Source organism: Ascaphus truei, chromosome 5 (genome assembly GCF_040206685.1).
Source record: "Ascaphus truei isolate aAscTru1 chromosome 5, aAscTru1.hap1, whole genome shotgun sequence".
NCBI lineage: Eukaryota > Metazoa > Chordata > Amphibia > Anura > Ascaphidae > Ascaphus > Ascaphus truei.
In genome coordinates, this window is record NC_134487.1 from 208,143,244 (window position 1) to 208,170,968 (window position 27,725).

Genomic DNA, 27,725 nt, shown 5'->3' on the forward strand with positions numbered 1-27,725 from the left:
AATAGAGCTGCAGCAATCCCGGCTGTGAGGAAAAGATACTTTTGCGCGCTTGCAGCCACGGCAGTCAATTGGAGCCAGGACAAAGAAGGGGAAGGTTGGGTCTGAGTGTCTGTGGCACTCAGACTAGGCCAGATTCCCACTCAGGTCCTAGATAGGCCCCTTCCACTTAGCTTGTGGTTGCTTTAGGGAAGGCCCCTTAGGTAGGGACGCTTCCCCATTACTGTTTAGTGTCAGTTACACAGTAAATAAGCCGTGCTGTGATTCGCGGCCTGTGGTCTGGGCCCAGACCACCTACATAGAGTCCCTTAAGGGTGGGACCCTCCTACCGGAGACCGCCCAACGTAGAGGCGGACGGTGACGTCGCTGGATTCCCATTGCTAAGTCGGCCGCACCGAGTACAGGAGTACTCGGCAGGTACGTCACAAAGTGCACTAACAACTCATGGGGTATCGCTACTCCCTACTCTTTTGGGTGGGCCCGGTCATTGGGTAAAGAGATATTAAGGTATTGGTGCCTAGCACCATATTGTACTTTGGGGACACTCATTGGTGGTACTGAGTTGGGGGTTGTTATACTGTGTGGTACAGGGTACTGTTGATGGTGTATAGTAAAGGTTGTTATTATGTATAGACGTGTGTGTGTGTATTACTGGTATTGTTCTTGGGAGGGGCTTATCCTGCTGCATCAGGATCCCTTTCAGGTGGAGGTGCTGCACCGAGGTGGATATCAAATCAACCCAGGCTCCCAGTGGTGGAGGCTCCGGCCTTCTGTGAGCCAACAGGTAACGGCAGTACTGGTGTACTGGTAGTCTCTTTAGTAAAGGGGAAAGAGGGCTACACTTATTTTAGAATGTATTTATAATAAAGTTAAGTTTTAATTACTTACATATACTTCTTTGGATATTTACTCTGGTGCGCCACAGAGGGAGCGTTCTCTCAAGTGCCTAGTTGCTCTTACTCTCCACATTGTTAATTCTCCCAGGCAGCACATAGTTTTCTCTATAATAATAAGTTTGAGCTGGGCCCCTTAACTTCATTGTACTTTTTTTTACCCACACTAATTTATTTAAAGTGTGGTCTAAATCTTTAAATCTTGTTCAAATTACCATGTTCCATTCACTAATTTCCCCAATCCAAATGTACCTCTGCCCCACGTTATCTCCACCCTTTCAAAGCTTATATGTTTCCTTGGTCCAGGGACTGATCTGAAAGCAGACATCTCTCTTGCCTCTGCATTCTGTACAAGCAGCAGCCAAAGACAGAGGCTGTCAGCTCAGCACTTCAGTTGTTGCTGGCACCGGGTCCTAGACCATGATTGATTGATTGTGCTAGGATCTCAGCTCCCCCCTCCTATCCGCTGTTGAAGCTGCAAGTGGGAAAGGAGGGAGGGCAAGGCAGCCCACAATGAATCCAGTGCAGGTCAGGGGAGGCGCAGCACACCCAAATTAAAAGTCTGCAGCAGTACCATCCTGCACTGGGTTTAAATACGGCTCTGTTAGATAATCGTTTCTTTTCTCCCTATCAAACATCCCCAAAACACAGCGCTGTTTAGTTTCAGAGGTACAAGTGCTCAAACCATGACGCAACCATCTTAGCAACTGAAAATCAGGTGACTGTAATATCTCGAGACTATGTGACGTCGGTGACCTGCGTTGTACTGACCGGCTGATACTGCCGCTGAATTTTGCCATTCGATACTGGGGTAGCGACAGGAGCGCGGTGTGTGATCTTGGAAAAAACAACATAAGAGTCGCAGCAGTTTTGGTGAGCGAATTCAAGCGTTATTTGTGCTGCTTTAAAATAGTTATTGACCGTATCGTTGGTGCAGAAATCAGCGCGGTGTGAATGATGGCAGTTTACGCATGAAACAAATTTGTGCTCGGGGCTGGCGAATGCTATGTGCACCGACATCTTTATTCAGCTGCGGTTGTCGCAATACAATTTTGTTATGAATGGTAAAGGCTTTGAACGGGCAGACATTGAAAACCACGCACAACAATAATGAAAAACAGTGACGTATCGAATCGGGAAAGCGACGGTGAAAGTGAGGTGACTTTACATGGGAGTGTGCAGCTCCATATTGATCGTTCGGGTTTATTTTTACCAGAACTAATATGCTGCAGAAACACTGACTGTCCTCCCACTGAACTGCCTGTCTTTCCCTACCGTCTCTCCCAGTGACAGCTCCAGCAGTGGAGGGAATGGAGCTGGGGCTGGGCATATTCCCAATAGTATAATACATTTCCCGTTGAATTTTCAGGACATAGCCAGGGATATGTTTTTTTTTATTTCTTCGCGATACGTATGTTAACACAAACAGGTGTGGCCGTGCACTTGCTATGAGTGGGGTTTTATACGTGTTTTTTTTCCCCCCAATCCTTTTAAATAGAAATTTCCTATTAAAACCCAAGTCAGATTTCAGTTGTAAACATGGTTTCTATTTCTTCCTAAAGTAAAATTAAGTGGATGACAAATACCTCACAAAGTATGTGGAATATAACATACTGTATTTGGAATTGGTACTACAGAGGTACATTACTTTTTCGCCTTCCTTGTGCAAGTGCCTTTAAAAGGAAAATACAGTAATCTGAAAACACTGGGGCAATTGATCTTTCATCCTGATTCATCCCAGTTTCTTTAATAATTAACTAGTAAATAAGTAAAACCAACGAGCATTCTTTATTCTGTAAACGCTATTTGCGATCTGCTATCTGCCACACCCTGTACTCAGTAGGTCGGTACTGGTTCTTTATCAGAGCTATTGAAAAACACTTTATCACATGGGGGTTATTCATGAAACAAGGCATTCAAGGAGCTGATTACAATGGGAGTTTCCATGCGATAGTGCCCATTGCCCCTGGCACTAACCCATTTTAATTAAATACCCCTTTAATTCCAGTTCTCTTTAATAAATATAATGTAATTTCTTACTTGGTTAGAAAATGGAGCACAATATGGTAAGTGGATAGTGTGAGAGAGAAATTTTTGAAAACTCCAGCTTTGCTACACAGCCTGTGATGTTTTGTTGGTTCTTCTGAGCGGTAAAATGTTGTAATTATGCAGTTTCTAAACTGTTTGTTTTGATTAAGTCATCAACTAAAAAGAAGTATACTTAAATATTACTCAACTGTATACATGTTCTTAACTGTATAGAAGGTTCAGTGCTAAGACATTGTATAAATAATGTATGCATGTAAATTCCCAGAAGGCAAATCTGGAGTGGTTGAGCAATGTGGGCTTTTACTAGTTGTCAGAGGGGACATGTAAAGGTTAAATTATGTATGCTGTATTCCAACATTGTATTACATTTCTGCAATGTTACATTTCCTTAATTCAGTTCTGTTTCTTGAAGTCTGTTTCTTCAGTTAAAAAAGATGTATCGGAGTCTATATATGAATTAAAAATGCATACACAGTATAATGGTATGTCATCATTTCATAACCAAATTAGCTAATGGTGTTACAAACTATATAGGAGTATTTTTCTAAATAAATACAAGACATTACAAAAGTTGGTAAATGCACACCCCAAAAAAAATCACTTAAAGCAATATTTTTATTGCTCATGTTGCAGAGTCAATAAAACGAGGCAAACAACAAATACAGTTATAAGGTATAGACTACACAAACAAAGTACAGTACACGCATACCCCGGTTTAAGGGCACTCACTTTAAGTACACTCGCGAGTAAGGACATATCGCCCAATAGGCAAACAGCAGTTCACGCATGCGCCTGTCAGCACATCCTGAATAGCAATACCGGCTCCCTACCTGTACTGAAGCTGTGCGCAGGCGGGGAGACTATAGAGCCTGTTACAAATGCCTTATTTACATCAGTTATGCACGTATATGACGATTACAGTATAGTACATGCATCGATAAGTGGAAAAAAGGTTGTGCTTCGCTTTATGTACATTTTCGCTTTACATACATGTTCTGGACCCATTGCGTACGTTAATGCAGGGTATGCCTGTATGCAGTTCCTTAATACAGACTGCCCTTCGTCTGCATTCAGGAAATACATACGGTAAAGTACTTTTTTTCAAACTTTTTTTTTGTCATTTTTTCCCTTTTTTGTATTGTCAACCCATTTTGTATTTTTTTGGGGTTGTGCCTTTTGATTAAAAAATAAATACAAGAAAACACCCATCAATGTTGAGTGACTGTATTTTGCCAGAATAATGTGCTATCCACCTAACACAATTTCCTTTTGCACATGTGTACATTGAAGCTCCTCCTATACAACACTCTTCTCTGCTGCCACATGTGGATTGGAGAGAGTTCAATAGGCGTGCTAAGCATTGTATGATGTATTTTATAATCTACTAGCTGATATACCTGGCGTTGCCCGTGATTTACCCCCCTTCACAGCTGGCTGGCCCCCATGTTCACAACTCCGTTCCCCTTCACAGCTCCGTCTCCCCCCCCCCCCTCCTTCACAGCTGCGGTCTCCGCTCCCTACCCCCCACATCAGTCTGCATCCCCCTGGCCCCCACATCACTGTCCCCCCCCCTGCACGTTACATGACTCTCCCCCCCCCTGCACGTTACATGACTCTCCCCCCTGCACGTCACATGACTCTTCCCCCCCCTGCACGTCACATGACTCTTCCCCCCCTGCACCTCACATCACTCCCCCCCCTTGCACCTCAGATGACTCTCCCCCCCCCTTGCACCTCACATCACTGTACCCTCCCTTGCACCTCACATTACTGCCCCCCCCCTTGCATCACACCGCGGCCCCCACCACACAGACTGACACACACACACACACACACACACACGAGTATGAGGCTCAAGTTTGGAGATGAGTGCCGGTGGGGAGAGGAGGGGTTTGGAGGAGGAAAGGCGGCAATCGTAGCAGGAGGCTCCCCGTCTTCCCCCCACCGCCTGCCCCAGGGGACAGTCAGCCACGCCCGCTACTGCCCTGCTCGCCCCCGGTGGAGCAGTGCGGCACCACAATGCGCGGGGAGTGTGTGAGGCGGCGGGTTGGGTGGAGTGTGGCAGGCGGCAGGGCGGGTTGAGGTGTGGAGTGGAGGGCGGCGGTGGCGGGGGTGGATGGTACCTGGAGGCTCAGAAACGGCGTGTGGCTCTCGAGGAGAGTGAGTCATCAAATGGAGAGTGAGTTCAAGAGGCGCACGCGGTGTGAGGGTGGTGTCAAAGTCACGCCCTGCGTAGGCATTGCCGTGATGTCAGGCCACCCCGTAGGCCAATGTGGTGTGGGTGCAAACAGACATACAAACATTTTTTCAGTTAGAGATATAGATATATTGCTGTGCTTTTTAACTCCAAATGTACTATTAAAACAATGTGATGAGAAAACAGAGGACGTTACATAAGGGTTGTTACCATAAATACAAGTTAACAGATGAAAGATAAGATGAAATAAGTGTGGTTCAAAGAAAAGAAAACAGTACACAGACAATAACATAAACACAAAGTAACAGATGAAAGCCTTGGTACTGATAGGAAAGGAATGCAGTAAAGAGAGAATACCAGAAATACAAGTAATAGCTGGAAGTCTTGGTATTGATTAGAAGTAGTGATCAGTCGGTATACCATGTACAGTATATATTATATTTTTGAAAGAGAGAACAGGTAACAGCTGGCCATCATGCTGTTAACCCTGTGCTTTGAGTACAGGAATGAAGCTCTCAACTTAGAAGAAGAGAAGTTGACATCTTTCTGGCATCTCTGTGGTTTTTGTAAAGAAATAAAGTTCTATAATGCTACAAATCCTACCTTGGTCATTAATCGCCAAGTCTTTACTTATACTGCATTAGACAGTCTCGATTATCCCTGGTGCAGGAGTATATTGTGTATTGGGGGGGCAGGGAGGTTGTGTGTGTATTTGGGGGGGTAATATAATGTGTGTATTGGGGGGTAGTGTGTGGGTGTATTGGGGTGTAGTGTGTGTGAGTATTTGGGGGGTAGTATAGTGTGTGTGTATGTGTGTGTGCGCATGTATTTGTAGGGAGGTAGTGTGTGTACTGGGGGGTTGTGTGTGTATTGGGGAGGGGTGTGTGTGTGAGTATTTGGGGGGTAGTATAGTGTGTGGTGTGTGTGTGTTGGGGGAGTGTGTGCGCATGTATTTGTAGGGAGGTAGTGTGTGTACTGGGGGGTTGTGTGTGTATTGGGGGGGGGGGGTAGTGAATGTGTATGTATGAATTGTGTATTTGAAAATGACAAAACTGTTTTGCACAGAAAAACAATGAAAAAAATAAACAAAGTAAAGGAACTTATTCTTGAGATGCATTTTATTCCCCCACATATTTTTTCTTTTCCCTAATTCTGATAGAAGTAAGTTTGTTGTATGCTTGTGTATACAATATACCTAATAGTGTACAGTATATGTATGTGTTTATGTGGGTGTAATATTCATGCATGTGTTGCGGCTCTGAATATTTTGGACAATTACATTTTGTTATAAATGGTTCTTCTTCCTTGAAAGGTTGCAGACCCCTGCTCTAGTGCAGGGGGGCGCAAACTTTTTTCCCTGCGCCCCCCTGCCGGCTGTCCCCTCACTCCCGCGCCCCCCCCCAACCCCAACTTACCCGCGTACCGGCGTAATGACGTCACGTTGCCATAGCAACGTGATGTCACATGACCTCGCAGCGTCATTTTGACACCGCGTTGCCATGGCGACGCAGGGAGGAAGCCGCCGGAGCCACGGTAAGTTAGGTTTACAGAGGCCCTGCAGCTCCCCCGGCACTTAATTTAAGTGCCTTCGGGAAGCGCGCGGGGCCTCTGTAAACCCCGCGCCCCCCCGTCGGCAGTCTCGCGCCCCCCAGTTTGCGCACCGCTGCTCTAGTGGACTGGATGTGTCAGCATTCAAGGAAGCAATTTATTAATAATTATTAATAAGCAAGTATGCATCTCGGACAACAAGTTCTTCACCATCATTAGGTAACACTAGTAATATATTAGCAGTTACTGTAAAAAAAATAATTTTTTTTCAATCTTTTTTTTATTGCGTTTACAAGGATGTACACATTTTTACATTTCATTCCTCACCGGCGGTTTGCCACAAATTACCGTTAGTAGTGTTCACATCACAAACTGATAATCAACATTTTTCTTCTCTGTTTAGATTCTAAGTAGATTGAGTGGTTTGAAATTCTGTATGTGTTTATTTTTCACTTGAACCCTCGGTTTCATATGCCTTGTACAAATTTTTGGTTCCTTGTTCAAAGCTTAGAGCAGACAAAAAAGGATAGGAAAGAGAGAAGAGAAAGGAGGGTATTGGAGTTGGGTATAAAGGGGGAGAAGGGGAGGGGGGGGGATAATCCTTTCGAGATAGTAGAGTAAGAGGGATGGAGACAAGTAAATCCATCCCCCCTCCCCGCCCAGCCCCACCGCCCGCTCGATTTTTAGCTCGTACACCAAGGCAAATTGTGTTGATTATTGGGATGGGATTTTTACTTGGTTTTTAAAGATGTTTTTTCTAAGTTTGGAGCCATGGTTCCCAAATTTTATAAAATTGTTCTGTGTTTTTGTTTCAGTTGGGCTGTTAGCTTTTCCATGGTCATAACCTAATTTATTCTTTTGATGACAGTTCTTCTGAAGGGAGCATTGATTTTCTTCCAGGCCGCAGATATAGAGCATCGTGCATCTGTTAGAATGTGTGAGACTAGCCGCCCCATGGAGCCCGTGAGGTTCTCTATTGGTTTGGCTAGCAGAAAGGTCAGCGGGTCTAACGGAACCCTCAGTTCTGTTACTACTTGTATTATTTTTTGGATCACAGTCTAGAAGTTCTGGATCCATGGACACGTCCACCACATGTGAGCCATATCTCTTCTTAGGCCACACCCTCTCCAGCATAGATCAGGCGTTCCTGGGAAGATGTGGCTCTGTTTACTAGGAGTTAGGTACCATTGAAATAGAATTTTGTAAATATTTTCCTTTGTTATCGTACAAATTGAGATTTTAGCTGCCGATTCCCAGATATCCTCCCAGTCCTACCTATCTATTTGAACTTTGAGATCATCTGCCTATTTTAACATATAATTATGTGTTTGGGTAGGTATTGAGGATTCGATTCCCACATATATTCCCGAAATCCGTCCTCTCTGGTAGGTACCTTTTTTGTAGTACATTTCAAATTTTGATAACTTTGGAAACCTTGCGTTATTGGATATTGTTGGGAAGAAATGTCTAATTTGAAGGAAGTTGAAAAGCTGCAGGTCCTGTGTTTAGGTATCTGTCTTTGAGTTTAAACATTTTTTTTATCCAAAAATAAAATATTTACTTTTATACCCCATAGAACTTTCATAGAGGGATTACCATAAAAACATAATAATACTACTATGGAATATATTGCGTACTTAAATTGAATTATTTTCTACCAACCTCCTTTGCTCTGCCCCCCTTTTGATCAGATGTTTTTATTGTGTTCTAAATCTTTCTTTATATTTCTTCCCTCGTGTTCTTTATTTTTACTATAGATTGTCCTTCATTTTTATTCATTCCTTATCACCTTTATTTTATAATTGTCTCTTGCTTCATGTTTGCTTTGCATCCACACTTTTATTTGCTCTATCAAGTATTTTACCAATCCTCCAGTTCCTGTTTCCTGATTGACCCTTTCTTGGCAGATACAGTGGCAGCCGCCTTTAGACTCGTGCGGCCGTTTCAGCGCGACTTTTAAAACCGCGGGCAGATGCAGTGTTTGATGCGGCATGTTCTGGTATTTAAAGTCGCGGCCGCGTGCATTGTATTAGCGCTGTGCTTATTTAATTGTTTTCAAAATTACAGTCTCACAGTTATGTGAGGTGCGAGGTCTGTATTAGAGGTACACAAGCAAGCTAGAGTGGGAACAACTAACTCACTATACTAAGTGCAACATTATGGGCGGCGTGCTGATATATACAAACTTTCACTGATAACTACTATTAGCGCTGTCTCGGCATGAATGCGGCATGAATGCGGCATGAACGTGGTGAAGTGCGTGGCATTCGGAAAAAAATACCCAAACAAATCGGAGATGTTGGAGAATAAAAGGGGCCGTGACAGTACATGTGGTACATAACTAGGTGAAGGATTATGTCCAGTGATCTGTGCTGCGAACAGCTTTCCTGAGGCCCAGAACTAGAGTTTCCAATGGAGTATACCTGTTGGCTGTCTTTATAGTGTCCCCCCCCACCCTCTCTCACCTCCTTGCTATCTCCTCCTCTCTATTTCTTGCCCCCCTACTCAGTCCCCCAACCCCCGCTCCTTGTCTTGCACTCTCCCCCTTTTCCTCCCACCTTCTCTGTTTCGCCCTCACTTTCTCTCGCTCACACACTCTTCCACCCTCCTCTCACACCTCTCTATCACTCAATGCCCCACTGGCCACACACACACACACACACACACACACACACACACACACACACACACACACACACACCTCCACCCCGCACACAATTCAACCCCCACCCCCCCACACACAAGCTTCCCCAATGTTTCTCAGGTTTTCACACACAACACCCCCCCTCCTACAAATACAGCCACCGGACTACAAACATAGTGGCAAAGTCTCCAATAGAAAGTCCCAAAATAATCTGATGTGTCTTTTCTATTGGCCACTGGGTTAAGTCCAAATCCGATCTGCCATTTTTTTGTCTGCAGGCACATATTCTGCCATGTGTCTGAGCTGAGAAGTCTTGGGGTTCCCTGTCTGGAGATTACAGATTTTTTTTTTTAATATCTTACTGGTCTTTTTGTTCAGGTTAAAAAATAAAACACAAAACCGAGGAATGCTGCTTGTAACAATTGTTAAATACATGCAAGACGTGTTTAAATAGTGTGCATTGTTAGGTCTGGAAGCCGGTCTATGAAATGCACAATAACAAATTGGGCATCACAGGATGCGCAGTTAATAAAATGTATGTCATTGGACTATTTCTAAAATAAATAAAAAGCAAAAAAATAAATATAGTGTAACTGTTTCTCAATAAAGTAGTGGTACCCTGGTTAAAGTGTAAATTAAAAACCAATGGTGCTCCTCGTTCTGTTGAGAAAAATTTGAGGAAGGGCAATTGTCAGATTTCATGAAAAAAATATTTTTATTACCCACAAAGAATCAACATTTTGGCTGGCGTATCCTTGAGTAAGGCTGCTGAGACTGCCAAAACATTGTTCCTCTGTGGCTAATAAAAAAAAAATCAGCCAAGGCCCTTACTTTTTTAAATTTTTTTCTTGATGTCTACTAATATTTCTTGATGTTTTTACGAATTGCATTTTTTTCTTTGCTTAAATAAAGTGCTATATGTACTGAAACGCGCTCAAACTGATAGGGTGCTAGGATTTAAGCTTCCCCGGAAGCTAAACAAGAGCAATATGGAGAGGGAGAGCGAGAAATCCTTTGAAAGCGTGCACTCCTATTAGGTCCGCTAATAGGTGAAGAATACTAGTGTAGCCCTGTTTCCCCTTAAACAAGATGGCTACTAGTGCTGCCCTTTAACCTGTTGGCTTGCCTAAGCCTCTGCCACGGGGAGCCTGGGGCGATATACCTATAACTTTGGTGCAGTGTCTCTACCTGAGAGGGATCCCAACGTAGTGGGAGGAGCCCCTTACAGGACACAACAATAAATACACACGCAGTAAAATAGAAAGGCCTTTACTGGCACACATAAACCTTACACTCTACTAACTTTTGTACCCGGCTTCGCCCGGGGAATGTAATATTGAATACATGTTCCCGCCTCACCCCTCCCCCCTGCTGGCGACACATCTCCGCGCCACCCCCCCTCTCCCCCCCCTTCTACTGGATGTAGTGCGGGGTGAGATTTGTCTCTGTGTGTGCGAGTGTGTCTCCCCCCGCTGCTGGAACATGTCCCTGGCCCCTCCCCCCCCCCCTGCTGGCAGCACATCTCCCCGTGCTGCTGTGGCATGTCCCCTCGCTGCCAAATGCGCAGCAGAATGTCCAGTGAAAGTTTCGTTGTTCTCCGTGGTGCCGTTTCTGAGATTTCGATGCTTCGGACATACAAACAAACAGACGGAATCCAACTTAGAATTATTGTATGTGTGTGTGTGTGTATGTATATATATATATATATATATATATATATATATATATATATATATATATATATATATATATATATATATATATATATATATATATATATCCCGCATTAACGTACGCAATGGGACCGGAGCATGTATGTAAAGCGAAAATGTACTTAAAGTGAAGCACTACCTTTTCCCCACTTATCAATGCATGTACTGTACTGCAATCGTCATATACGTGCATAACTGATGTAAATAAGACATGTGTAACAGGCTCTATAGTCTCCCCACTTGCGTACAGCTTCGGTACAGGGTATTGCTGTTCAGGACGTGCTGACAGGCGCATGCGTGAGCTGCCATTTGCCTATTGAGCGATGTGTACTTACTCGCGAGTGTACTTAAAGTGAGTGTCCTTAAAGCGGGGTATGCCTGTATATATGTATGTATGTATGTGTGTGTGATATATATATCTATATATATATATATATATATCTATATATATATATAGATATATATATATATATATATAGATCTCTATCAAATGGAAATATTACTGTATGCTCATTTGCATGTCTTAGATAGGTCTGCAACCCCGCCTTTCACCATTAGCACACAGCACTTTCACTGCAGCAAGGGATTCTGGGAAATGACATGCAAATGAGCACACAGTGCCACCTTTTGCTGCAAAACCATTTTTAACATGGTTCCCTATAGGCTTAAGCTTGCTGCATGGTCACATCTTTGAGCACAGCCAGGGTTAAGATGCATAGCCAGTAAACCCACCCACAGACAGCCGTTTCGACCTTAATGGGTCTTATCAGTGTGGGGTTGGGTATACTGGCTATGCAAAAATTAAGTAATGAGTATGGGTTTTACCATACTTAGTTAAGTTATGGTGGGTAAAAAAAGTGACAAAAACCCTTCACAGCAAAGCATATAGCAAATGGAAATATTACTGTATGCTCATTTACATGTGAAAAGAAAAAATCAAGCGCAAATAATATCACAACAGATCAAAGGTAACACAGATGATATACTATCCTTAATGAGTGCAGATCCTGACGTAGAATTCAAACCAAATTCAATCAGCAAACGAAGGAGAAACAGGTGCGCAAATCACATCAGGACATGTAAAAGAGAATAAGAACACAAAATAGTGCAATATTGTCTACTTCAGCAAATTGGCTTCAATGCTGGAAGTTCTATAAAATTTGCACTCACGTGTTTAATGTGAAATGAAAGCGTTGTGGTTATTCAAAGGTACCAACTTATGTCTCCAGACAGGTACTCCAGATCCACATAGAGGGGGGGAGGGGGGGGGGAATTCCATATACAAAAGAGGGGAAAAGCAAAAATAGTATAGTACTGTTTTTAATGTTAAAAACACAAAGTATTCCACTTACATAAGTGCCTTTGTTTGTGAGCATTCAGACCACACTGGGTCATAGGGCCAGACAAAATATTCACAGCAACAGCATCCGCTCCACGGCCGTCTCAGCAGGTACTGGGCTGATTAAAGTTATCCTCCACTCTAGATGTCATCAACAGAGGCTCCTTTAGTGGGTGATATCAGTGACCATAGTCCTTCAGCTATATTAGTGAGGGCTCCGGGCACAAGTCGTTGTCAAAACACACCTTGGCAGATAATATTTACCTGCCAATCTGTCGGACTCGCAGCTCTGGATATACTGTATACAGAATAAAACAGCTAGTGTATATATGGATTATGTTTGAGCTGAACAAACGGTTCACATTTTGAGCTACCTGTACATCCTATTGCTGTATGTGTTTGTTACACATTATGTCTCACCATTTAAGGATACCAGCTTACCTGATAACTGAATTGTGTATATACTTACCTACATTGTTGAAGTGTATAGAGAGAGCCTATTATCTAATAGGACTTCATATCCTTTACCCCTTACCTCCATTTTATTTTAATTCGCTAATCATTTAAGATTATCTCACATTGAGTACCATTTATCTTATTTGAGGATTTCTCAAATTAAAATTGTTTTTAACCCATTTCACATCACACATCCATCATTGACCTACTGTCTCCATCAGGTCCATAATTATCATCAGTATCATTAGCCGCTGAGTGCTCTCACCATAGGGGTTCTTCGTCTGTGGTGTTGTTCAATATTTCCCCTGATTGCAGCACCTGTGTCATTGGCAATAGCGAGGGCTCCCTCTACCTCTTTTCCCCCCCTTTCCCCTACCCTGGTGATATAAGCCTACTGAAGCAGGCGCCCTGTGTGATGGTGAAGGGGTAACCAGGCTCACTAATAAAGGTTAAGCCTACTTGGGTACCCCTGATCCGTGCGTTGAGGTCCTAGAGTGTCAGCTCTTGGACCTAGATGTCGGAAATGCATTGCTGTGATGGTGTACAAATTATGCGACATTAAAGATTTTTGTTTATTTTGGCTTTCTCGGGTTGCTGGGACCAGGAGATTTCTAGGCTGTAAGTTTCAGGGTGGGTTTGCCGGGGAAAGTCTTTACAGAATTTGGCTATGTAGCGGGGTTCCAAAGTTATGGGATACCCCAAAAGATGTGTATTGTAACGATCATACTTGCCACAAACTGGGACCAGACCGCGGGGCTGAGCTGGGGAAGTATATGTACCGACCTTAGGCCACAGAGTTGGGTCCGGAGTGCGGATTACGTGGTCAGAAATAGCCGGATCGGGGTTGGAGAAAGCAGCGTTAACGTTATTCAGGCTGGGGTCAAGGCAGGCAGCACAGGAGCAGGGTCGAGGTACAAGCAAAATTCTGTTCAAAGTATAAACTTATAAATATATATTTCTTGATCCTTGTTATTATTTGAAGCATTGCATGTACAGTTCAATGGGTTTATGTTACCTTTCCTGATCTACCATCTGATATTAGTGTCTGTTGGATATTTATTATTGTGTAATTGAGTTGTGCTTCATGCACACATATATACAAAATAATTATGAGACCTCCTTTGACCTTTTATCCCCTAGTGTTCTTAGTTCCCTTTTGCATTTATTTTTAGCTCATTTTACACTTCATTAGGGTATTTACCCCATCTAAGATACATTTGTGTATTTCTTTTCCACCAGATAGGATTTGAATATCCTTTTCATAGATTTTTACAGCTGAAATTATTAATTATAGAATCTAAACTATGTATCTATTTTCACACTTCATATGAATTATATACATGTGTCTTGTTGTATATTTTCTAAGATCTTTAAATATTTGTAAAACTCTTATTGAAGTGTATGTGACGTTGTAATTACAATGTATGTTTTTCCAATCTGTGATTATCCATTACAGCTGCGTTTCATGTGCACAGGAGGGGCTATATTAATGAGCTTAACTCACAGTCCCAACTATCCCCCTTGAGAAAGGGCTCTTAGAGCCTGAAACGCGTAGGAGGTTGTGTGTTTTTTGTATTTTGTTTGTCCTTTTTCATTTTTATGTAGTCCTATTAAAGTATTTTAATTTTTCACTCCTGGTGAGCTGATAGTGCTTTTTGGACGCTGCAGTTTGTTTCCAATCCATTTTTCTACTTCTATTATCTAACTGTGATACACTCACAGACGGAAAGAAGGACAAAACATTGTTTATTTGCTAAATACTATACAGCTTGTTTCTAATTCATCAATGTGTGAAGTTTTATTGAGCACTGGATTCAGGGGCTGGTGATGGTCCCACTACTCTCTTCTATACCTGCAACATACAGGGGTCCCTAGTATATGGAGGGATGCCCAGGTACCCTGAACCTAGTATAGGGGTTCAGGGGATGCTCCAGCTATATGATAAAGCTGTGAGTGTTTTTTGTGTTTAAAAAGTTTAAAAGTCATTTCTAGAGTGTGGCAAGGATGAGTCTATTGAGTGTAGGCACTATATTCTCTTACTCCATCCCGGACACCAGAACGGGACTTACAAATTTTTATCACACAAGATACAGGACCTAGTATATTTTATTAAAGCGTTATGTTTAATAGGTATATGTACTGATAACCTGTCAATGAACTGTGGGATTTCCGAGTTCTGGATTCCTTGGGACCAGATGACTACCAAGCTTGGTGCCTATGGGTCTGTGCGGAGTCCAGACTTGAAAGCCTCAGGGATGCCAAGGTGTTAGAACATGCGGGATACTGCAGTTATAACTGAGTACATCCATCCTGGGCTAACACAGGGCTATCCGGGCCACCATTTGCCCAACCCCAGACTCTGTGGAGCCTGGACAGTAGATGGGCTCAGTATGTCAAGAGGCAGAGGTGCTAGATTGGCGCATGCCCCTTAGCAGAATGAGAATAGGTGCCCACCCGGCTTTAGAATACCAGTAAATCGGTGATTGGCTGGCAGTAGAATTCCCACACTCTGATAGAGTTGTGTGAATGGGAAACTGAAACCCATAAGAAACCTTGCAGCCAATCACGAGCGCAGATTCCAAGCGCCAAACCATCAGTGGCAAATTCAAAGATGCTCTGTGCGGAATAGACGCGAGCCAGCTTCAGAGATTTTGAGTCTGAAAAGTTTCGAAGTCCCGCTTTTTGAGATGCATGCCAAAATCATTTCCATAGATAATGTGGTATATTGGTGCATCACCACAGTAAGCTCGCCACAACATAAATCTCATTAAGAGAATCCAGAATCCAGGAACAATAATGCGATGACAGGAATGAACATCCCAGGGTGAAAAATAGAGACCTGGTGGTGCCCACACAGCTACCCCAATACATCGTCTCTGTAGGCGGACGCTCACAGAGGTACACAATGGAGACTTTTATAAGGTGAAATTATAACGAGGCTTTATTGTGCCTTTTCCTTAACATCAGGAAACCATCCAAACAAGGGGGAAACAAAGCTTCTATTCACTTGGGAGTGGTTCTAGGGAAATACTGTGCAATTCACAACTCCCTTAGTTAAGCATGTCTCCCAGCCCCAAACACATAGCATGAAATGAACAGATCTAAAAAGTCTTGTTAATAAAAGTCTTATCTGTTAGCTGGCTGCTGTAGGGGAAGCTTCTCTGCTCTCCTGGAACCGCACCCATGTGTGCACAGAAAATGTCAGCATCCAGGTTTAGAAGTCTTATTTGTCAGCTCCAGAGATGTGTGTTCTCTTGGTCAGTCTCTCCTGGGAGACTCAAGAAGCTCTGCTCAGCTCCAAAGTTCAGCTCACTTCCTGTCCCAAAAGGACAGGTTTTTCTAAGCAATCTTAATCAGGCAGGTGGTGTTTGTTAATTGACTACCAGCAGTTAAGCACCACACTGCTGGATTAGAGGCACATTACTTGAACAGGGATAACTCCCCTGTTACAGTCTCCAATAAACATTAAATTACCACTGGGGTATAACATAAGACAGTCCAGAAAATAGAAAGGTAACAGACGAGGGGCTAATGCCCTTTACCGGACTAGTAATTCCAGATAAATGGATTCCCCGGCGTACAGTCCTCCAAAGGAAGAATCCAGATAGGTAGAAGAGAAGAGGAGCACAGCTCACAGCATCCAAAAATGCGAAATAAGGGCAACTCCAAACATGGGAAAAAATATATATTAACCTTTAATGATCAGCTTGGCAATAGTATAGGAGCACGCACCAACGCGTTTCATCCCTCAGGACTTTTTCAAGGTGTCTTGTAAAATATAGAAAACGCACTTACAATAGTGCCAATAAAAACAGGCATGTATCACTTAACAAGTGAACCACATTACAGATCGCTGAGTCTCTCACCGCCTCCTGCAATGTGTGGGGTCACATGTGTACGATCTGTACTGTGATTCACTTGTAAAGTGATACATGCCTGTTTTGATTGGCACTATTGTAAGTGCGTTTTCTATATTTTACTATAAAGATTTCCTTTAATATAGTTGATCTGTGCTATGCAGTCCTTCTTATCTTTTTTACATCGGTTGGAGTACACATCTATTGCTGTGACATTGGAGGAGACACACTTATTATTTATTCGTGGGATTTTATCCCTCAAAAGTCCTGGTCTCCCGTGACTGGCTTTTTTCCTGGTGTTTGAGGGGGGATCATTGGGCTTTGGGCTATAAGTTCCATCTGGGATTTATAGCACAAAGAAGAGCTCATAGATTTTGAGATCTCGCAACAAGTAGTACGCGTACGCACGATTACACAATGCAGGGAAGCACACTGTTCTTTTGTCACTGAAGTTTACTGCCCAAAGGTGAAGATATCTCGGCATTCAGGACGATATCGGTCCTGGGATTGCCAGAGAGTCGTGACCCGGTGTGAGGGGTATGGGCTACCGACAGATGGTCGGCTAAAGCTCAGCTTGTGGAGGATCTGGAGCACCATGAAGCTGGCATGGCTTCTCCCCTGGAAATGGGGGCAACCATGGCTGATCAAGCCCAGGACATAACCCTTGCCATCAAGGAGATTGCAGAGGAAACAGAGGGCAAGGGTGAGCCTGTGGCCCCACTTGTAGTACCCCTGTTGGCTACTGGCATCCCTGCTGCGGATATCATGGCTATTGTTACAGCCATGGCTGTCGGGGTTACTTTTGAACATAAGTTGCAGCTGATGGCGACTGCCCAGGGTGTTCAGATGCCCCGTCCCCGTCGGGACCCCGACCAGCCCTGACCCCCGATGGTGTCTTACCACAGCTTTGCGAAGTTTGTGGATGATACCGTCAATATCGACGTTTTTTTTTAAAGTCTTCGAGGACCAGGGTGGATGATTTCGTCTCCCACCCAAAGACTAGGTTCTACATTTGTCCCCACTGTTAACCGGCAGAGCCGTGAAGGCTTTTGAGGGAATCCCGACTGTGGACAGCCACGACTTCAAGCATGTAAAGGCGGTCATGCTTGAGCGGTACGCCCTCAATCCAGAGACTTACTGGGGACTGTTCTGATCCGGGGAGAGACCTTCCCGGGAATTACACCTGGAATTCGCGTCCCGGCTAGCCCAGGACGGCAACAGGTGGATCGACTGATGCAACGCCACCAGATATAACAGATTGCTGGACCTTTTATATTCCGGGAGCAATTCTTGCAGAACGGTCTTCATGAAGTGAGGGAGTGGTTGATTTAACAACAAACCCAAGACCTTCATCGAGGCTGCCAGGATGGCGGACGAGTTTGTTGCAACTCGCCCACAATTTGCGAAGTGGGCACCCACTCCTACAGGGGTTGCCCAGACCCAGGTTTTTTTTTCTCTGAGCCTGATGAAGCCGAAGACTCGGCGAAACGCGTAGCTCCCAACCGGCCATCTGTTCTTGTCCCAGGAGAGCCTTCGTAGCGGTCGCAGTTGCAAGCTGCATGACGTCACCATCACACTTCCCTGCCTTCTGGACACGGTAGCAGGGACTGCAGCTGCAGGGCGTGTGCCTGTACTACGAGTGCTGACTGAGGACTTTTTTTTTTTTTTTGTAACTTAAATTTTATTGCAGTTTTTCCAAACAGGTGATACAGAATACATTATACATTACATTCATTTTTAGTGTAAATCTCCGCTATAGACAGTACCGTATGTCAGCTTGTGAGACACATCCCGTTTTTTCGGGCCCTACTCAACCGGGTTGTTTTGGGTTAACTAGCAATAAAGATAATAACATAATTTACATACTACAATTAAATCAAATTGACAAACACCAAAACAAAATAAATACAAAATAAATATATTAAAAAAAAAAAGGATGGGGAGGGTAGGAGGGGATTAGGAGGGGGAGGGGATGGGGAGGGTAGATGGGGAGGGGATGGGGAGGGTAGGAGGGGATGGGGAGGGTAGGGAGGGAGTGATGGGCGATGCAACCGAGAGAGGTGCATCCACTTGTGCTAGGTCTCTCAACTTTTCCTAGTCAGGCTCTTTAAGGGTTGCGTCCGCTCCAGTTTATCACCTCTGTAGGCTTTCTGTCTATTTGTCTGTGTAGTCGTCGTGAGCTGAGTTTCCACTCCTAAAGGAGAACGCACCTGCATCTATCACAGCCAGATTGTGTTCCTCTCAACCCCGGGGATATCTGTCTGCGCCAGCCAAGGCGCTGAGGACTTTTTTTTATGTGAGTGCTTTGTATAAACATTACCACCTACCGATTTTAAATCTGTCGGTTTGTTATTAATACATTTGCCTCACCATCTGTTTGATCACTCCACGTGGGAGACGTTGGGATAGAGTGACAGAGTGAGGGTTCCCTCATCATACCATCACCTGCCAGTGACCCAGCCCCCCTGCTGCACGGACCGGGGTAGGAGAATTGGATCATCACAGATACCTCCTCTTATATTTGTACTTACACTGGGCCGTGTAAGTATTGTGGATCTATATTTATCTTAGCCCCCTTCCTCCCTGGCTTATCTAACCTTATGAGGTTTGATATATGCGTTATATTTGAAGACTGAATTTTCTCCTTTTAACCCTTGCTCCCCCCTGTTTTCTTATTTATCACCCCACACCAACCTGGAGACCCAAACCTCCTGCCGGGAAAGTGCAGTCAAGTCCACACTTTGTACATGAGCTGCGGTGCTACCACTGTCACTGAACTGGGCATCTAAAACCCTATTGTCCCGAACTGCACCGTTCCAGTCACCCCCCCTCTGGGGTAATGTACCCAAGTGGGTGGGGTGGGGCTTGCTTTTGTTTCCTGAGTTTCTAGTGCCTGCTTTTCCCCATTGTTTTGCTTGCAGCAAGCAGCCGTCCACCAGGTACAGTTGAGGACCCAGGCGGCGGTCCCTACACCATCTACAACCGGCACTGCGGGGGAGACAGATGGGCATCAAGTTGCAGTATACACAGTAGAAGAAATGGGGGTTTCACACCCCCTAGTGGCGCTTCTCAGTGCAGGCCAAAGTACTGATAATGTCAATGTAATATTCCTTAACCGCAAACAGCCATCAGCGTGACCAATGAAATTAATGCATCCCACGTAGCCAAAGAATACCACAGTGCTACGATCCTCCCAATAGCCTCTGGCGTGAGGAAAGTGTTATATGGGTGGGACCGGATGAATGGATGTTACTCACTCTTAGGCAATGGGACACTGATGGCATCGGCGTGCTCCTACCGGAGTGAGTGATGGAAGATCCAAAGAGACGAGGCGGTGCAACTTTCACGCGGAAAGGAGTCTGACCAGGAACAAAATCACTCAAGTGCAAAGGCTTTATTGACACCCGACAGCCAACAGAGCTACGCTGATGCGTTTTGCACGGAGCACCGTGCTTTGTCAAAGAGAAACGCGTCAGAGTGGCTCTGTTGGCTGTCGGGTGTCAATAAAGCCTTTGCACTTGAGTGATTTTGTTCCTGGTCTGAATCCTTTCGGCGTGGAAGTTACACCGCCTCATCTCTTTGGATCAAGTTGCAGTAGTCGGGCTGCAGGTGAATGATGTCGGCGAAAGCATTTGCAGCCTGTGACCATCGGAGATAGCCAGGCAGCCGGCCTGATCGACTCCGGTGCCACCATTACTCTGGTGCAACCTGATATGGTCAGCCCAGAGGATCTGCTCCAAGAAACCGGGATGCAGGTCACTATGCCAGACGGGGGACCTAGGTCAATCCAGGTCACCTGTGTGTTCCTCGACTGGGGTGCCGGTACCAAGGTGCTACTCGGTAATGACCTTGGACACCATCTGTTCTTTTGCGGAGGAAGATGCTCCTGTGGCTGCACTCACCAGGAGCCAAAGTTGGGTGCTTGTCCAGGCAGGGAAGTCTTTGGTACCCCTGCCCACTGAGGAAATCACAATCCCCCTGCATTTGGGACAAACGAATCCTGAAGTCCCTGCGGAGACCGGTCAATTAAGCCAGACTGAGGCTATACTGTGTCCTGACCTCCCTTCCAAACTACCTGTTTCCCCATTCCCTGACTTAGTGACTAAGGATGAGTGGCTGGAGCTAGGTGCATGGTTCAGAGAAGCAGTGCGGTCCAATCACAGCTTGGAGGGCATGAGACTTTGGGCATCCGAATCTGCCTTTGAGAGTGGGTCAGATTGGTATTTCTGGCACCATGGGCTCCTGTACAGAGCGCATGCTCCTGATGCTCCAGACAGAGTATGGATGAGTAGGAGACCGCTAGTGGTACTCAGGGAGTATAGGCAGCAGTTGTTGCAGGTAGCCCACTCCATCCCACAAGGGGGACATCAGGGGCTCACCCTGTCACGGGAGACCAAGTCGTATCATCACATTAATACCGGGATTCTGGATTAAGCACAACAAGGAGGGCGAAATAAATTGTCATTTATTTCCTTTTCAGACAAACACACAATTCTTCACAATTACACTTAATAAACACTTACTGGGATGGGGAAACGAAATAAAATGTCCACGGAACGAATGACTTGGAAACAAAGTCTCTGGGCACCCCTGCACACATGCAAGTGGGTGCGCGATTTGAGCTGTGCAACAAGCCTTGGCTAGGGGTGCAAGTTGCCACCCCTGTATCTCCTCCGAAAGGAATCTTTTCGTTGGGTCCTTACAGGATTCGTTCGGGAAACCAAAGCTCAAACAAATTCTGGAAGAGGGCCACGATCCTTGGTTACGACGTTGTTAACCCCTCATAACCCCCTAAATATTTACTGAAGATAAGAACATAGAGACATATTTATCAGTATTGGACATGTGGATTAAATTATCCACTGTTCAAATTAAGAACATGAACTATGGAGTCTGGCTAAGTAATTACTGTACTGTAATTGTATCAGGTAAGTGATACTCACTAGATCCAGAGTCGGTGTGTCGGGCATATATTAACATGAACCCTTAATATATGGCCTACACACTGACTCTGGATCTAGGGAGTATCACTTAATGATAATTTAATCCACGTGTCCAATACTGATAGATACATATTTTTGTTCTTATCTTCAGTAAATATTACCGGCTTCTTGTCCACGCATCTCCGTTTGGGAATCCTAAACTCAAATAAATTCTAGAAGAGGGGCACGATCCTTGATTACGATGTTGTTAACCCCTCACACTCCGGAACCGTTGACGCTGTAACTTGGACGAGTCGTGGTGAAATCTCAGATGAATCTAACTAGGACTGGGCTGCAGGGTTACGGGTCCTATCTCTAACATACCCTGCCAATCCACCCGTGGGAACAACTTTTCCCACCTATCCCAGACTTCCCAGTAGCTCACAATAAAGGGCAGAAGTTGCTTCCCGGTTTGCTACGAGCATGTGCTAACTTGACACCTAAGCTGCTTAGCATACCGGGCCCAACCCCTTACCTGGCGACAGTAAGTCTGGGGTTTGGCTACCAAATGTTGATAGCCCATACTTCGCTCCGATATCTGGTACTTGGGAATAATCCGACTGGCCTAACACCTAGGGTCTCTGAGGCTTTTCAACTCCGGACTTCTCTAGAGACTGGGGCACCAACTCAGCAGGGTGCCCATTGAAGTATGGAGATGAAAAATCCCTCAGCTTATCCACCAATAACACATTGACATGCTAATGGATTCATTGCCGGACTGGTAGGAAAGGGTTCCTGCCTTTACATTTTAAAACATACCTGAAACCCATTTTATTTTTATATGTACTTTATGTATGTGTGGGTGATATAAAAACAACAGGTATGTTAATGTTACATTCTCGACTCTGTATTCCAAAAATTAGAGTGCTAGCTCCTTCCTAACAAAACTTAGCTACTTAATTGAATAGGCTCTGGGATGTGGTTTGCAGTTTGAGCTATGGCATACAATTTATCACTGCTTGCCATAATCGGTAACCGCAGAAGCACTCCACCACTTGACCTTAATTGGTTAACGAGACCGCAGGATACATTGTTGCATTCTGCCACTACAACTAGACCGCAAACCACTTATCCACTTGAGTTTATGGTTTAGACTTCCCCGGAGGGTTTTGTGGTTTAGGAAGTGGTACAGAGCTTCAATGGAGCCGCTTACCACAGACGCACTTATTCAATTAACGCTTGGCACGGTGCTAGGAGCTCCCCCTTGTGCTGCAAATACAGTTTGCACATTCTACACACATTCATAGGACTGCAGCTAGTTTCTGAGCTGCAAAAACGGGGACATTACAGTTGATGCATAGAGGAAACATGGCATTGTGGTGACCAACAATTAACCCTTTCATCCCCAACAAGGTTTAGGGGTAATCAGCCGGGTATAAGACCTTTATTATTGGCCTGGTTAACCCCTTCACCGCCACACACCCGCACTCTAACCCGGCTACTGCAGCATTAATACTGGCCGGGGTCATCCACGGCAGTGGCAGATTTCTGCCGCTCCTGTGATGCCTGCCAGGTAGTAGGCAAGTCGGACGACCATATGAAGGTCCCCCTTAATCCACTACCGGTGATCAGTGAACCTTTCCAGAGTGCTACATCCTCACGGTGGTTGATTTTGCAACCAGGTACCCTGAGGCTGTTGCACTTTCATCCATTGAGACTAGAAAAGTAGCAGAAACTCTGATAGAGATTTTTACCAGAGTAGGATTCCCTAGTGAGATTCTAACCGATCAAGGGGCGCAATTCATGTCTGAATTACCCTGTGTCTCTGGGGCACGTGCGAGCTGACAGCCCTCCATACTACTCCTTACCCACCCCCAGACAAATGGACTGTGTCAGCGGTTCAATGGTACCCTGAAGCAGATGCTGTGAGCTATTGTAGAAACTGAACATTGAGGCTGGGAAGCTCATTTACAGCGTTTGCTGTTTGCATACCGAGAGGTACCGCAAGAGTTCACCGGGTTCTCCCCTTTTTGAGCTTATATATGGTCACAGGGTCCGGGGACCGCTTGACCTATTCCGTGAGGGATGGGAAGGGGAGACTACTGATACTGATGCTTCTGTGCTATAGTATGTAGTAGAGCTCAGGGACTGGTTAGAGATGCTCATGGGGTTAGCACAGGCTAACCTGAATGATGCTCAGACCAAGCAGAAGCGTTGGTATGATGATGCTCGTAGCAGAGAGTTCATCCCTGGGAAGCAAGTGATTGTTCTGAAGCCCACTCAGCAGAACAAAAGCATGGCTGCCTGGGCTGGCCCGTTTACGGTACTCCGGTGGATGAACAAGTGCAACTATGTTGGACAGTTAGATGAAGAGTGTAGAGGGAGAGGGGGATTGGCCCGGCATTAAAGGGGTTGCACCCCATATGGCCACCCCCTGACCTCACCAGGGAGGCGAGGGGTTAAATGGACTGCGGTCCAGGAATGTGGTTTTCACCTTGCTGCAACATCCAAATGTGTATTCCCCTGTTATAATGTATTGTCACCATTTCACTATCTGCACCACACACACACTGGGATCCGTTCAGGAGGAGAATGGTTAATAGTTAGGAAATGATTATAGCCCTTTGTTCCATGTTCCCGCCTTTTCAGGCTCCATTTTGCAGTTTCCCATAGGTCGCCATTGCAGCTCCATTGAAACCTATGGCAAATCCGGCGGTTTGGGCCCGTTTCCATCGAAGACCAGCAGGTGGCGTCCGAGAGGAGGAGCGGCGGTTTCCCATTGTAAGTCAATGGAGCCATTGACTTCAATGGGGATTCCTCAACGCCGACCTCCAGGAACATCCAAACCGCAGAAGCGGATACAATGTCTGAAAAAGAGCTTTTATCACATTAGTTGAAGGTCAACTACAATTGGCGTGGGAACCCTAGGTTCTAGGGCACCCAGAAATAAAATTATTTTTGCCCCTAGATCCTAGGAACTCCCACACTCGACCACCAGCGGGTCCGAAGATTAAGGACCCCCGTAAAGGGTCGCGCTCGCCAAGAGGGTCGCGCCATTGACTCCAATGGCGGAGGGAAGAGCAGCGTGAGAAAACGGCTAAGTCCGAAAGAGTCAAATGTGTAAGCCCATATCTCCGGTTCTGGGAGGACCAGAGGGCTGGGATTTGGGTTGCATGTAGTCACTGTTCCGGCATGACTGCATGGCCATTTCCAGCCCTCTCCGACCAACTTCTTTGGGCAACTGTAAAGAAGTGTGATTTTCCCCATAGACTTCAATGGCGGCGTTACTCCATTGAAAGACTATAGCGGCGGAGCCCATTGAATTCAACGGCGGAGTTGCTCCATTGGAAGCGTATAGCGGCGGAGCCCGTTGATTTCAATGGGAAAGAGTGAAAAGCAGAGATTCATTTTTAGAGCGGAGAATCCTATATTAAAGTAATAAGAGTTTTAAACTGTATTTGTGTATCTCCGGTCTGGAAGGTCGCAGCGAGCTGAAACTTGGTCACCATGGAGAGTCACCTCCGGCATGAAGGACTGGCAAGTTTCAGCCCACTCGGCCCAACAGAACGGATTATTTTAATATGTCTTGATATTAAAAACTGTATTTCGAAGCGGGGATAAAAGCCCGCAAAGATTTCTGAATCTGTGGAATGTAAATGCTCAGGGGGGCGACCTATTGTCTACCACAGACCCCCTGATCAAAGGCTCAGCCACCCTAGCTGTATACATTAGGGCGGAGAAATGCAGGGCTTGAGTGGTCTGTAAGTGCTATAATTCACACCTACAGACAAAGAGTTTCCTGACCAGATCCAGGTCTGGTAGACATGTCGGCACCCTGACTTTTGTGTGGGGCTAAAGAAATGAGACCCCCAGGGCCAGAAGTACGCATGTGCCAACTAGCTGGGGGGCATGGGTTATCAATGTTCCCACGTTAGAGATTGGGTGCAGGTAATTGTTCTCCAATGGCCTGCACTCAATGATAGGTATAGGACTGGAATTGAATATAAACTGGTGTCAGCCCTATACCCTTTGTCTTCATTTTACCAACTACTTGATGCCTGATTGCTGTTGATTTGCTAATCCTGTTTTCCTGATTATTTCTTCTTTCCAATCCCTAAGTAAGTGTATTTCTTGTCTGTTATTTGTACTATCCTGTGTGTTCACCTTCTTTAAGGAATACATTCTCTTTATTATATCTAAGTAGTGTTCAGTTCAACCCAGTTATTTGGTGTATATTATATCCTATCACAAGTTACCGTGACAAAGAGACATAGAACATACCACATAAACATGTTAAAAGCGTATTTTCTGAGTGAGCCATCCGTGCTGGCTATCTGTAGCCAAGCTCTGCCCGATCTTCTAGGGGAGGCTAGGAAGGGGGGCACAGTAGAGCAGGTAGAGATAGGTCCCCAGCTTGAAGCACCTCAGCGGGTGCAGGCACAAGCTATTTTGGGCAAAAAGAACACTCTGAAGCACAAAACTCCTATCAGGCATGTAAAAAAAGGAAAAACAACATAGTGCAAATGTGTATCAAACAACTTGATTAATATCACACTTATGAATGGCACTCACGGGTAAAGGATTAAATCAGATGTTTCCATATTTCTGATCTGGAGTAGTTATAAGGCAGGAACTCTCCTGGACCATAAAAAAAGTATATAGTGTAACAGTTTAATTAAAAAACACATACATGAGCGGTGAGCCCATTCAACACACATGCTCCCACAAGAACACAGGCAATTTGACTGTGAGTAATACATCTGAGTGTATAGTCCCAAATAGTGACTTCACGGCGTGAATTGATTGGTAAAATAGGGAAAGGGGGCGGGGAGGGGCGATGCAAAACATTCACATAATGAATACAGACAGCAACATAACATAGAAACAGCAACAAAAGGCATACATAATATAATATATAAGGTAAAGTTTTGAGTGTATATATAAACTAAGGAGAGAGTACACATAGATTAGAACAAAGTAAAGGTACATTAATACATTTATTAATTAAGATTCAGCACGAGATGCTGACAAAGTAAAATTCATAGAATATAAAAAGGCCACAACACATAGTCAAATTAGATCAATGGGAAGAAAGCAGAAACGCAAACGTTTAAATCAAAAAGGAATTTAGGTCTATAACTACATTTAGACCCAGGAGTTTCAAAGTACGCAAAGTACGCAATTTATGCATCCAAAACGTTTCTTATTGAGATTGCCCTCTCCAGTTAGATTTAACAAAATCAATGCCTAGATAACGTAAGTCTGCAGGATTAGATTGGCAAACTCTCTTAAAATGTGATACATTGTGACTCCAATCCTATAATGATCTTTCTAATGTGCTCTAATATTCTTACACGTAAAGGTCTTATCGTGCGTCAAAAATATTGTAGTCCACAAGGACAACATATTAGATCACTGATGCACTTTTACAATTAATACAATATTTTAAATGTCTCCTTAGTTGCATTTGATGTAAAGCAATCTGATTTTTCTTTCCCATATTTGCAGGCTTTACAATTCTGGCATTTGACGAACCCCTTGGGTTTCTCTCCTAACCAAGAATTATTAGGTATAGTGGCAGGTAAAAGTCTAGGTACCAATTTATCCCTGAGGTTCTTGGCTTTAGTGTACATAACTTGTGTCCTATCTGGCAAAAAATCTTTTACAATTTGGTCATTTTTTTTAAACATGCCAATGTTGATTCAAAATGTTTTTAATTTTAGAGTGATCTCTATTAAACTGAGTGACAAACAGAAGAGTTATCTACTGGTTTCTTAGTATTTGTTTTTAAAATGAGACTTCTTTCTAGTACTCTTGCTTTTTTCTTAGCTTCTACTACCTCCAGTTATTGTTCATTTCTAAACCTTTGTTCCAGTATACAGGTGCAGCCACGAGTATCCAAACACTTGCCTTAGGCTGAGGCCATAGAGGGTTGAGCCGAGCCGCGCTGACGCTGAGGCTCGCCTGCTTAAATCTGCACGATTTCATGCCCATGCAGGCGAGCCAGCGGGCGCGATCGGAGGCGGGGGGAGACTGAGGGAGGCGGGGCAGTGACGTCGCTGGGCCAATCGCCCGCGACGCACCGGCGCCGTGACGTTGACGCAGCTCCGC

General features: G+C 44.6%; 1 protein-coding gene across 3 annotated transcripts in view; it reads left to right on the forward strand.

Moving 5' to 3' along the window:
• Positions 1-1,410: 1,410 nt before the first annotated feature.
• The window catches only part of CYSTM1 (cysteine rich transmembrane module containing 1), a 97,863-nt gene continuing 71,548 nt past the window's right edge, over positions 1,411-27,725 (forward strand). For 2 of the 3 annotated variants that reach the window (XM_075601614.1, XM_075601615.1), the window contains exon 1: positions 1,411-1,763. The gene's annotated coding sequence lies outside the window, so the exon portion shown is untranslated. The remainder of the gene's footprint in view (positions 1,764-27,725) is intronic. The other variant, XM_075601616.1, reaches the window with a different exon arrangement.